Below are 11,736 nucleotides of genomic sequence, written 5' to 3' on the forward strand. Positions count from 1 at the left end.
AATACTGTGACTGAAGCCCAGTTACAGCTTGTAACAATGAAACATCCATGCTGTCACCACTGATTTTTTGATGAGGATAAGTGAAGGAATTTCCAAGACGTTTAGCATGGAGTTGTTAAAAGACAATGCTGCCTGTTACTTGGCTCAGTGAAATGGTAGCATTTCCTATAATGGAACTAGACAGATACATGCTTTACTCACTAATGTGGTCATGTCTCAACAAGGACAGGGTCAGAGATGATCTCTTCAGTATATTTGAAGACTAATGGATGAAAACTATGAAATTAATTGGTTTCTAATGTTGGTTGATGTGGCTGCATTTACCCTTCAGAAAATATACTTATACTCCAGACAGATGTCTGATTGAGTGGTATCTAAGTGGACAAAAATGTGGTTTTAATTGATTCTAAAAATGTTGTCTCTCTACATGGAATGAGTTTTGTACTGTGTGTATGCATCATTATTCTATAATCTCACAGGGATATGGTGATTCAGAGGAGCTGTACTATCTTGCGCACAATGAATATAAACTACATCATATCTAACAGGCATGCACACAGAGGGTGGCAAAAACAGGGTTCTGTAGTTGCTGGCCAGCTGCATCAAGAAGTCCATTTAAAATTAATTCACAGCAAAAATAAGCAGGCATATCCTTTCCTTTCAGGGCTGACTGCTAACAATGGAATCCATCTGGTTTCTACTTAGAACAGGTCTTTGTCTTCCTAACACATCCCTTTCCAACTATTTCTTAGTATGGCTCATCTGCCGCTGAGTGCAAAAAATGGAGAAGCCAAGGTGAACAAACAATGAAACAATCTTGATGTTTACAATAGGAAACCTTGTCTACAAAAGGAAAGCTAAGACCCATAATTCACTGGCAGGTAAAGCAATGGAGGGTACTTCAGTGTAGCCAGGACCAATGTGACCTCTAATCTTTTCTATCCATGAGCAGATGTTTTCCATCCATTTGCACCATCAATTGAAATATAAAACCTAGTCAGTGGGCACTCTGCTAATCAACTGGGCAGCATTTGAATTTCTCTCCTGAATGGCCACACAAGCACATGTCCAGACAAGGAGGTTCCTGGCAGCAGCCCTAGAACTAAGACAATGCCATGCTCTGGTGCTTAAGTAGCAATCAGCTGGGAGAGCCATGAGTTCATTTTGACTACAGGTTACAAAGATTATATTATTGACACCACCATGCTGTGGTATTTAAATAATATCAGTGTGGACAAGCATCTATCTACCATTCCTCTGCTCCTTCAAAAGAGTTCTTCCTGGGCTGATACATATCTGAACATGAGACTATAGCTCTGGCTAATGGGATAGTCCCCTGTTATCTACCATTATGGCTTTGCTTGTAGATTGACCTCCTCCTTTATCCACTGCATTCCAATGTTTCCTACCAGGGCTGAGCATGAATGGATGCAAGATAGTATGCTGGGCAAAATAGCCATTTGTTCTGCCTACACTTGCATATTCTGCTATTTTATGATTTTTGTATGTGTTTTTAACATCACTGAATTCATTTTTAATATTAATGGGCCAGTAGTAAACCTTCATATAACTGAGGCTGTACTCTTGCTTCCTTGCAAATCTAATTCTTAAAGGTGTGCTTTTTGAAAATTAGCCCATTATGTTTGATCTTGGTCACTGATACTAGTGACTTTCTTTTACAAACATGAATAAAAACCAAATGCACCTTCGTATCAAAGCTGCTAATGAATATTAGCCTTGCTAAAAAAAATAATCAGTGAAACACTGTGGGATAAACCAGTAACTACCTGGCTGATAGCAGAAAGACAGAGAGGTAGAGAGTGACAGTGAGAGGCTCGGCTACATTTTGACAAGAAAGAGACTCTGTGGGTTGATTTCCAAAGGCATGTCTGACTAATGCTTGTGCAGTAGGCTTTTGAATGAAATGATAAAATTCACATCTGTATCTGATATGTGAGGGATAACAGGGAAAAATAATGAAGGGACAAATACATTTTTTTTTTCATTAAAAATAAGAATAGCAGTTCCACCCTGGGAACTGAAGGAAGCTGTAAGAGCTGAAGTGAAGACTGGAAATGCAATTTTAAAGAAAGATGGATGAACTTAAAAGTGAAATACAGCAGGCTGAGGACAGATTTTGGGTGAGTAGGTTGTTATGTCCAGTGGTTATGTTAGACACCTGCAAAGAGTGATTTTTGTCAAGTTTTACCTTTATTATAATTGTAGAAACAATTATAATATAGCAGTTGCTACAGGAAGTAACTTTTTAATTGAATAGTTAAAAACAAAGTATGCAACCTGTCAATGCATTATTCTGGCCATACTTTAGCTTCAGAGAAGCTAGCAGAATTCTACTTTTTATGTGCACATGGAGAACTCCTTTTACCACACACAGAAATGAACACACCAGTGTATACCAGAACCTCCAAAGACACAGAATTCCAAACACAGATTATCGTTGGAGGAAAAGAAAATCAGCTTGTTTAAAATAAGTAAAAGACATTGAATTAAAGGCATTATTTTCATTGAAAGTCTCATCTTTACACAATGTGACTCTGGGTATGTCTGCACTGTGGGGGTTTTCTGGGATACTGGAGGTATTCCAGAAAAACTCCATCACGTCCAGGGAACGTGTTAGCTCATTCACTTTTTTTTTGCGGAAGAGCAAACATGCTTTTGGGGGGACCCTGTATACCTCATTCAACAAAGAATAAGGGCTCCTCTGAAAGAGGTGGAAAAGTTTCTTTTCGAAAAGAAATCAGAAAAAGCTATGCAAATTGCGGAGTGCAATTTGCATAGCTTTTTCTAAAAAATAGCGATAGTATAGACCTAGCCTCTGTGATATGTTGGGGAAAACATGACAGTCCAAAGGGCAGTGGGTCAAATATGTGAATGTTTTATTTTCCTGCAGGTTAGAATCATAGAATACTAAAACTGGAAAGGACCATCAATTCCAGTCTCCTTCATTCTCAGCAGGAACAAGCACCGTCTAGATCATCCTGGACAAATGTTTATCTAATTAGGTCTTAAGTATCTCCAGTGAGAGATTCCACAGCCTTCCTAGGCAATTTATTCCTGTGCTTAACCATCTGACAGCTAGGAATGTTTTCTTTGTTTCATGGCAGAGCATGATGACTTATCTCTCTCTTCTTTTAAAAGAGTATTAATCCCACACGTACAGGTAGATTACATTATATTGGATGTAGCTTTATGTAGAGGCAAGAAGTGGTTTCAATAAGCCAAGCAGTTATGACGTGAAAATACTTTTCACTTCTTTTTGGTGGGTAGATCCTAGGAAGTTCCAGATTGTTTCAATAACCAAAGCCTCTTTCTTTATTACAGATAACTACGCTAACAGAATGTTAAATTGGCAAAGTATAGCACTGAAATGACAGATAATTCCAGAATTAAGTTTATCCTCTCAACATTATTTTGTCTCCTTAGTGACTATGTATTATATACTGTATTTCCTCTCTGTATTTGACTTAGGCTCTTTGTCTTCTATAGCATTTGAACAGATTGAGACCACAATCTCCTTGCTCTCGGCCCTGGTACGTGAAGCCACAATTCCTTACAGCCACTGAGAGGAGCAATTGCAGCAAAAGTCCTGCTTGGCCTCCACAGTTCTGCTCTGGAGCATGCTCTGTGCAGATGTAATATCTGGAGAATTTAACTACCAATCTCCAACAAATCTGAACTGAACATGTGTGAGCTGAGATTTCACAAAGGTTTATAACTTGGACAAATATTATTTCCCTAAGCTCATTCTTCAAAACAGCTGAACCATTTTTGCTGAAACTTCTTAAATAAATTCTGACTGCATGGAAAATTTCAGTCTGAATAGTTAGTCTGGCAAATTTATAAGCAACTCCAACCAGGGTCTTGTAGTAGGAAATGTTGGGCAACCTTAAATATGGGGTGCGGATGGAAAGGCAAGCCATAAATATTAAAGCAAGTTAATAATTTTCTGATTATTTAAGTGTGTGTGTGTGTGTGTGTGTGTGTGTGTGTGTGTGTGTGTGTGTGAGAGAGAGAGAGAGAGAGAGAGAAAATACATTGCTTGCGAGGAGCTCTATAAATCCCATTCTTTATTATTATGAGAGGAAGTATCATGGAAGATAAATTAAAATCCTGATGCTATCTACCACATGGCTATAAAGGTTATAATATGTCAATAAAAGAAGATTTTGCTAACTGGAAATTGCTCTCTATTGTATTAGCTGACCTTTGAGGCTCTGCCGAAGTAATATTTTAAATTCCAAGAACTGTGATTCTAACTCAAAATTATGGAATTTTGTATGGATTCATTTGAACTATAATTGATTGTCTAACATAGAGACTGGGCTATATGATTTATTTGGCAGAGTGTTATCTGCTAATTTAGAATGTAATTTTTATCAAGGTGGCTCCTTTCAACTATTTTTATGGGCATAAAAAGAGAGGACTTATCAGTGTTCCCCAACAAAGAAGAAATCACCTGGCCCTGTAGAAGTCTTTAGTTCAAATTATTGTTTCCCACTAGATTTCTCCTTGTATTTATTTTAATATGCAAAGCATTTCTACATATTTTCCCATTAATCAGAAATGAAGAACATTGACGGTAGAACATATTTCTTGCTATCATCTTGATAAATATGGATCATAATATATAGTATACTATGTTATTACTGATACTATAGTATAACAATATGGCTAATCTCAATTTATGAGACATATGGCAAACATTTAAAAAAATGGATGCTTAGGGTTGGACTCTTAAAGCCGGATTTTCTGAAGTGCTGAATACCAATAAATGCCATACAAGGCAGAGAAAAATATAGGTGTTCAGCGTATGTGACAATATAACTCATTTGTTTTATTGAGCCTAATCTTAAATTAGAAATAGTTGATCTGTGTTGCCACTAATTATAAGCCTGATTTTTCATATCAATTTTCTTTAATGGTTTTCTACAATAAGGACTTCAGGATTTGGCTTTAAAGCTGCAGGGTTGGATTTTCAAAAAGGCTTAAGTAAATTAGTCCCATAGAATGTCAGGCTACCCCTCTGAAACTTTTAAATACACTGAGATTAGTTATATATTTCAGTGAAATCCTAGCCCCATTTAAGACAAAGGCAAAACTCTATTTCACTTCCATGATTTTGCTTATGTTACTTAATATTTTAGAAATGTGCATCTGTCTGTCCATCAGTCTGTGCATGCATTCATTCAAGAATGCCTTCTAAACAGTAAGATCTAGGACCACCAAATTTGGTATGTAGCTTTCTCTTGTCATAGCTTAAAACAGTGTTTCCCAATTGGTGCGCCGGGAAACCCTGGGGATCTGTGAAGTGAAAGCAGGGGTTCCGCGAAGAGCCGGCACTCCCCTGCCTCCTGTTAAAGAGTCAGAGCCATGGCGAGGGCTTTTTTTTTTTTTTGCTCAACGAAACGTGGCAGGGGCCTTTTTTTTAAGGCAACTCTAGGGGTTCCGTGGCCAAATAAAATTGGGAAACACTGGCTTAAAGCAAGATGTTTGCTTGTGCCAGGACAATGGGAAAAGCCTAGAATCTGATTGTTTTTCATAAAGTGGAAAGGAAGGGCCTGGCAGGAGGGCCACTTATGCCAGTGGGGGGTCGGCAAGGGTCCAGAGATGGGGACCAGGAGAACTATAACCCAATTGGGCCAGCAGAAGGCAGGTTAGAGAAAGGAATCTATTATATATTTCAGAGAGTTTTTCTGTTTGTGTGTTTGTCTGTGTGACTCTGTCCCCCAGCTGGAGGACATGCAACCCTTTTCTGGCTGTGCCTGCTGTAGCTGCAGTGGCCATGGAGAGGTGCTTCTCATATGGCTTTTAGCTGCTGTGGTGAAAGAAGGTTGGGGTTGCCCTCTCTCCCAGAGGCAGCCTAAATACTGAATGTCTCCTCCCCTGCCCCAACACAGAACAATGATTTAAATGAAGAAAAAGCGAAGTTACTCACCTTGGTGCAGTAACTGTCATTCTTTGAGATGCATGTCCCCGGGGGTGCTCCACTGTAGGTGTTTGCACAGTAGTATCCCCCCGTATAAAGGTAGGTGGGATTCAGAGCCCCTTATTTATTGGCAGATGAAAGGACTGCAGCTGCCATGGAATTATCAGGCAGCCATCTACGCTGGATGGCATAGTGTTTTATGAAAATGCAATAGGATGCCCATGTGGCTGCCCTACAAATATCTACAAGGGGAACACCTCTCAGAAAGGCATCGGAAGCTGATATGGTTCTAGTGGAGTGGGCTCTAGGGCATTCAGGGAGTGGTATTCCTGTATGGCGTAGCACTGGGTTATGCAGGATAGTGATGTTAGCAATTCTTTGAGATGTAATGGGTTTCCCTCTCAACAGTTCTGCCAGGGAAAGGAGAAGCCGGTCTGTCTTTCTAAAAAAGGTTTAGTGCAGTCTATATAGAAAGCTTAGAGCTCTGCGTATATCTAGCCTACGTCTAGACTACATCCCTTTTTCGGAAAAGGGATATAAATTAGACGTATTGTAATTGCTAATGAAGCGGGGATTTAAATCTCCCCCGCTTCATTAGCATAAAAATGGCTGCTGCTTTTTTTCGGCACGGAGCTTTGTCGGAGAAAAGCGCCAGTCTAGACGCTAATCTTTCGAAAAATAAAGCCTTTTCCGAAAGATCCCTTATCCCTCTTGAAATAAGGACTTGAAATAAGGGATAAGGGATCTTTCGGAAAAGGCTTTATTTTTTAAAGATCAGTGTCTAGACTGGCGCTTTTCTCCGACAAAGCTCCGTGCCAAAAAAAAGCAGCAGCCATTTTTATGCTAATGAAGCATGGCAGATTTAAATCCCCGCTTCATTAGCAATTCGGATACGTCTAATTTACATCCCTTTTCCGAAAAAGGGATGTAGTCTAGACGTAGCCCTAGAGTATGAAGGGCTGCTTCATGAGGGGAAGCATGCGTCTTGGGGTAGTATGAGGGCAGTATAATAGGTTCATTAATGTGAAATTCGGAGCAGACCTTAGGGATGAAGGCTGGGTGATGTCTAAGGATGACACAGTCCTTCTGAAAAATGGTGTATGGGGATACCACTATCAACACCGATAGCTCGCTGGCTCTGCGGGTGGAGGTGATGGCGAGTAGAAACACCAACTTCTTGGTTAAGAGCTGGAGAGGTATTGTGGCTAATGGCTCAAAAGGTGGGGCTGTGAGAGTTCATAGAACTATGTCCAAATTCCATAGTTGGGGAGGTGTCTGAAGGGGGGGGGTCAAATTCGTTAGCCCCTTGAGGAACCTCTTTGTGAGGGGATGAGCAAATATGGAATATCCCTCAATTGGGTGACGAAAAGCTGCCATTACCGCAAGATGTACTCTAAGTGATGCTATGGCCAATTCAGTTTGTTTCAGCTCCATTATGTAGTCCAGTATGTTGTGCATAGGAGCAGCGTGAGGGTCGATACAGTGTTCGGAGCACCAACTAGTGAATCTTCTTCATTTTGCGAGGTAGGTATTTCTTGTATTTTGTCGCCTACTGTAGCAGGACATTTTTGACATGATTGGAGCATAACGTTACGGCAGCATTCAGCCAGCTAGGTACCACACTGTGAGGTGCAGTGTGTGAAGCTGTGGGAGCAGAAGGCGACCGTGGTCCTGAGTGACTAGATCTGGGAGTAGTGGTAACTGGTATGGAGGATACCAGGACAGTTGTAGGAGGAGCAGGAACCAGTGTTGCCTCACCCATGCTGGAGCTACCAACATGATCGTGGCCCAGTCCATCTTGACCTACTGAAGAACTTTGGAATGAGTGGTATGAGGGGGAAGGCGTACATCAGGAGACCCTTCCAGCTGATAAGAAATGCATCTCCGAGGGAATGGCGACCGAGTCCTGCTCTGGAATAATAGCGGCAACATTTCCTGTTGTTGTAGGTTGCAAAGAGGTTGATGAGTGGTGTCCCTCATTGTCGAAAGAGGAAATGGAGGACTCTGTGGGGAAGTTCCCATTCATGATCTGATGCGAAGTTCCTGCTGAGGGAGTCTGCTGTTGTGTTGTTGATGCCAGGTAAGTTTGATGTCACAAGAGTGATGCCGTTGGTGATGCACCAATTCCAAAGTCGAACTGCCTCTGCACATAGGGATCATGAATGTTTGCCTTCCTGACGATTCATGTAATATGTTGTTGCTACATTGTCTGTTAGGTTTTACTGTGCAGTTGAGTATTTGGTTGCGGAAATGTTTGCAAGCATTAGCGATGGCCTTGAGCTCCAGAAGGTTTATGTGAAGCAGTGTCTTGTGGGGTGCCCAGTGGCAATGTATAGAGACTCTGACCATGTGTGCACCCCAACCCATGAGGGAAGCATCCGTAGTAATCATATATCATGGTAGTGGTTGGGGGAAGGGCACGCCTGACAGCAAATGCTTGTCTATGGTCCACCAAGGGAGGCAATGACCTTGGGTCAATCCACTACCCTGTGCACATCTCAAGTGGTGTGGTTGTGAACAGTGGCCAAACAATGTCATAGAGCATGGAAGTGTATTCTGGAATGAGGGATTACGAAAGTTGTAGCGGCCATATTGCCAATATGCCTGAGAGCTGTGAACACCTGTACCATGTGTTTGGCTCGGAAGGTGTCTATCAATAGTTGGATTGAATGAAATCTGGCCAAGGGTAGGAATGCTCTTGTTACTATGGAGTCTAGTTGTGCCCCAATAAACTCCAAGTCCTGGGCAGGTTGTAGTGTGGATTTGTCCTCGTTCATGAGTAGGCCTAAGGACAGGAAAGTTTGTCAAGCATTGTGATTACTTGCAAGGAGGTTCGACCTTTTATAAGGCAGTCTTCTAGATAAGGGAATATAACAATCACAGTGTATCAGAGGTGGGCTGCCATTACTGAGAGCATTTTCATAAACACTCTGGGGGCAGCGGAGAGCCTGAATGGTAGGACATGGTATTGGAAGTGGTCTTCGCTGACAGTGAAGTGTAGGAACCGTGAGTGTGCTGGATGAATTGTAATGTGGAAATTTGTATCCTGTAGGTCGAGAGCAGCAAACTAGTCGTTTTGTTCCAGGGATGGAATTATCGATGCCAGGGTTACCATCTTGAAACGTTGCTTTCGGAGATATTTGTTTAATTGTCTGAGATCCAATATTGGTTTTCATCCCCCTGTTTTCTCTGTACCAGGAAGTAATGGGGAAAAAAAGCCTTTCCCTTTGAAATGATCGGGCACCCTTTCTACTGTGCCAGTTTCTAGTAGATGGTTGATCTTGGCACGCAGTAAATCTTTGTGAGAGGGGTCCCTGAAGAGGGATGAGTTTGGTGGGGTTGTGGGAGGGATGGATAGGAATGGTATGGCATAACCGAATTGGATTATCTCCAATACCCATTTGTCATTGGTGATATCCATCCACTGATGGTAGAACAGGCGCAAGTGATGGTGAAACAAATGGGTACTCGTGACCGATGGGTAGGTTGGTAACACTGGTTGCTTGCTCGTGACCAAGCAGTCAAACCTGCCGCTTGGGATTGGATTGAGTTTGTGGGCGTTTATTCTGGTTACGGAGTCTGGGAGGCCGGTGATATTGGTGTGATTGGTCAAAGGAGCGGTGTTGCTGCTGCCTGGTATAGGTGTAATCACAGTGCCTCCGGAAAGGAGTGTAGCACCTTCTCCTGTAGGGCAGGGTGTACTTCCCTAGGGTTTTGAGAGTTGATCTAGAATCCTTACTCGAATGCAGAACCGTGTCGGTCTTTTCAGCAAAAAGATTGTCTTTCTTGAATGGTAAATCTTCTACTTCACTTGTAGGTCTTTGGGGGGGACGGCAACCTGGAGGTATGAAGCCCTCCGCATCACAACTGCCATGGCTGTCTCTCATGCTGCATGTCCATTACGTCCATTGTTATTTGCAAGCTGGCTATGGTGGAAGCATAGCCCTCTTGGACGACAGACTTTAAGATGGACCTTTTGGACTCAGGCAAGGACTCCATCAGCGTAGGGAGTTTGGTATAATTATTGAAGTTCTGGCTCGATAAGTGTGTGAGGTAATTGGCTATTTGAAGGATGAGGGTCGATGATGTGTAAACTTTCCTCCCAAATAAATCTAGTCTTTTTGCGTCCTTGTCTGTTGTCTGATTTCTGTATTGGGAGCGGGGGGGGGGGGGGGCTTTGCTCTTTGTTATGCCGCGTCAACAACTAATGAGTTAGGATGCGGGTGTGTAAATAGAAACTCTGACCCCTTAGGTGGGACAAAGTATTTCTTATTGTCCCTTTTATTTGTTGGGAGTGCAGAAGCTGGAGTTTGTCATAATTCACTGGCAACTTCCAAAATGGCCTCATCGAGTGGGATGGCAAGCTTGATGCTGTGAGATGCCTGAAGATTCTTGAGAAGACAATGTTGCTTTTCCTTTATCTCAGTGAGCTGAATCTCCTGGGACACTGCAACTCTTTTAAAAAGGTCTTGGAACTGCCTGAGATTGTAGGGGAGAGAGGTATCCCCTGGGATGACTGCCTCATCCGGCGAGGAAGATGACTGCTTGGTGGGTGATATCTCAGGTTGCTGCACCTCTGGTACAATTGGTTGTTCCTCCTCCATTTCAGATAGAGGAGGGGGTGGAAATATCGGCTCTTGAGATGAGCGGGGTGGGTCGAGCACTGGCGAGTGTCTGGAAGATGAGTAGCCTGAGACACACCTTGGAACTGACCTAGAGTTGTGGTGGTAAGAGCGGTGGTATAGTGAATATCGCCTGTAATAGATGTGTTTGTCATAATGGTTCCTGTAGTAATAAGAAGAGCGGGAAGGGGACCGGTCATATCGGTGAGACCTGCTATACGTCACTCTATAAGAGTAGTCTGGGGAATGAAGCGATGGTGATGGGGAGTAGGGTCTCCGTGGCATCGGTGAAGGTGAGGCAGAGAAGTGCTGATGGTGACAGCTAATATTCTGCCTTGGTAGAGTCAAGAAAGGAGATGGCAGATGTTCGAAGGGTGAGTAATGTCTGACTGGTGAGCACCTGGGTGACTGAGGTGGAGGTGGAGATGATGGCGCTGGAGAAAAAGTTGGAGATGGTGAGTGCAGTGTGAGACTTCAGTGCCGAGCTGTCTTAATAGTCACTTTCGTAGAGACTGTCGCCTGCGGTGCTGTGATAGGTTCTGGTTCCAAGGGAGTGGTTGCCAGTGCCAATGGGATCGGTGCTGAAGGCAGTGCCAATGAGATCGGTGTCACATGATCGTGGTGCTTGTGGTGCCACGCCTGCATGGAGGTCAGTGCCAAGGGGGACTCAATGCGTGTCGGTGCCAGCTGTGGAGTTGGTGCCATTGGCACCAAAGGCTTGCGCATGGAAAGAGTCGGTGCCGAGGCCGTAGTTGGTGCCAGTGAATGGGATGACGACGGTACCGTGGCACCCGGCTTTTTTAATCTGGATGGCACCATTGGAATGACGCCTGCCACAGCCACTTCAGATGTGCCTGGCTTGCTCCCTATACTCAATCTGCCACTTGAAGTGGCTGGCAGAGAGCAGGTTGGGGATGGTCTGGTTTTCCTCAGAGAGGCCAAAGTCAGAGAGGAGGCCCTTCGCTTCTGCGGCTGCTGAAGAGCCTTATCAAAGAGGATCATACGGAGCCTCATTTCCCTATCTCTTCATGCTCTAGCTGTAAGCTTAGAGCAGTGAGGGCACTTTTGTGGAATGTGGCCTTCCCTGAGGCAACATATGCAAGTCGCATGGCCATCAGAAGTGGGCATAGCCTTGCGGCAGGCCTCACATATTTTAAAACCTAGCAA

General features: G+C 43.2%; 1 long non-coding RNA gene across 1 annotated transcript in view; it reads left to right on the top strand.

Moving 5' to 3' along the window:
* Positions 1 to 10,030, top strand: part of LOC142826746 (uncharacterized) — a 68,181-nt gene extending 58,151 nt beyond the window's left edge. Inside the window, exons 2-3 of the long non-coding RNA XR_012900976.2 lie at positions 7,895 to 8,027; positions 9,765 to 10,030. This is a non-coding gene — a long non-coding RNA (uncharacterized LOC142826746). The remainder of the gene's footprint in view (positions 1 to 7,894; positions 8,028 to 9,764) is intronic.
* Positions 10,031 to 11,736: the final 1,706 nt, after the last annotated feature.

The sequence above is a fragment of the Pelodiscus sinensis genome, chromosome 2 (genome assembly GCF_052426305.1).
Source record: "Pelodiscus sinensis isolate ZL-2025 chromosome 2, ASM5242630v1, whole genome shotgun sequence".
Lineage (NCBI taxonomy): Eukaryota > Metazoa > Chordata > Testudines > Trionychidae > Pelodiscus > Pelodiscus sinensis.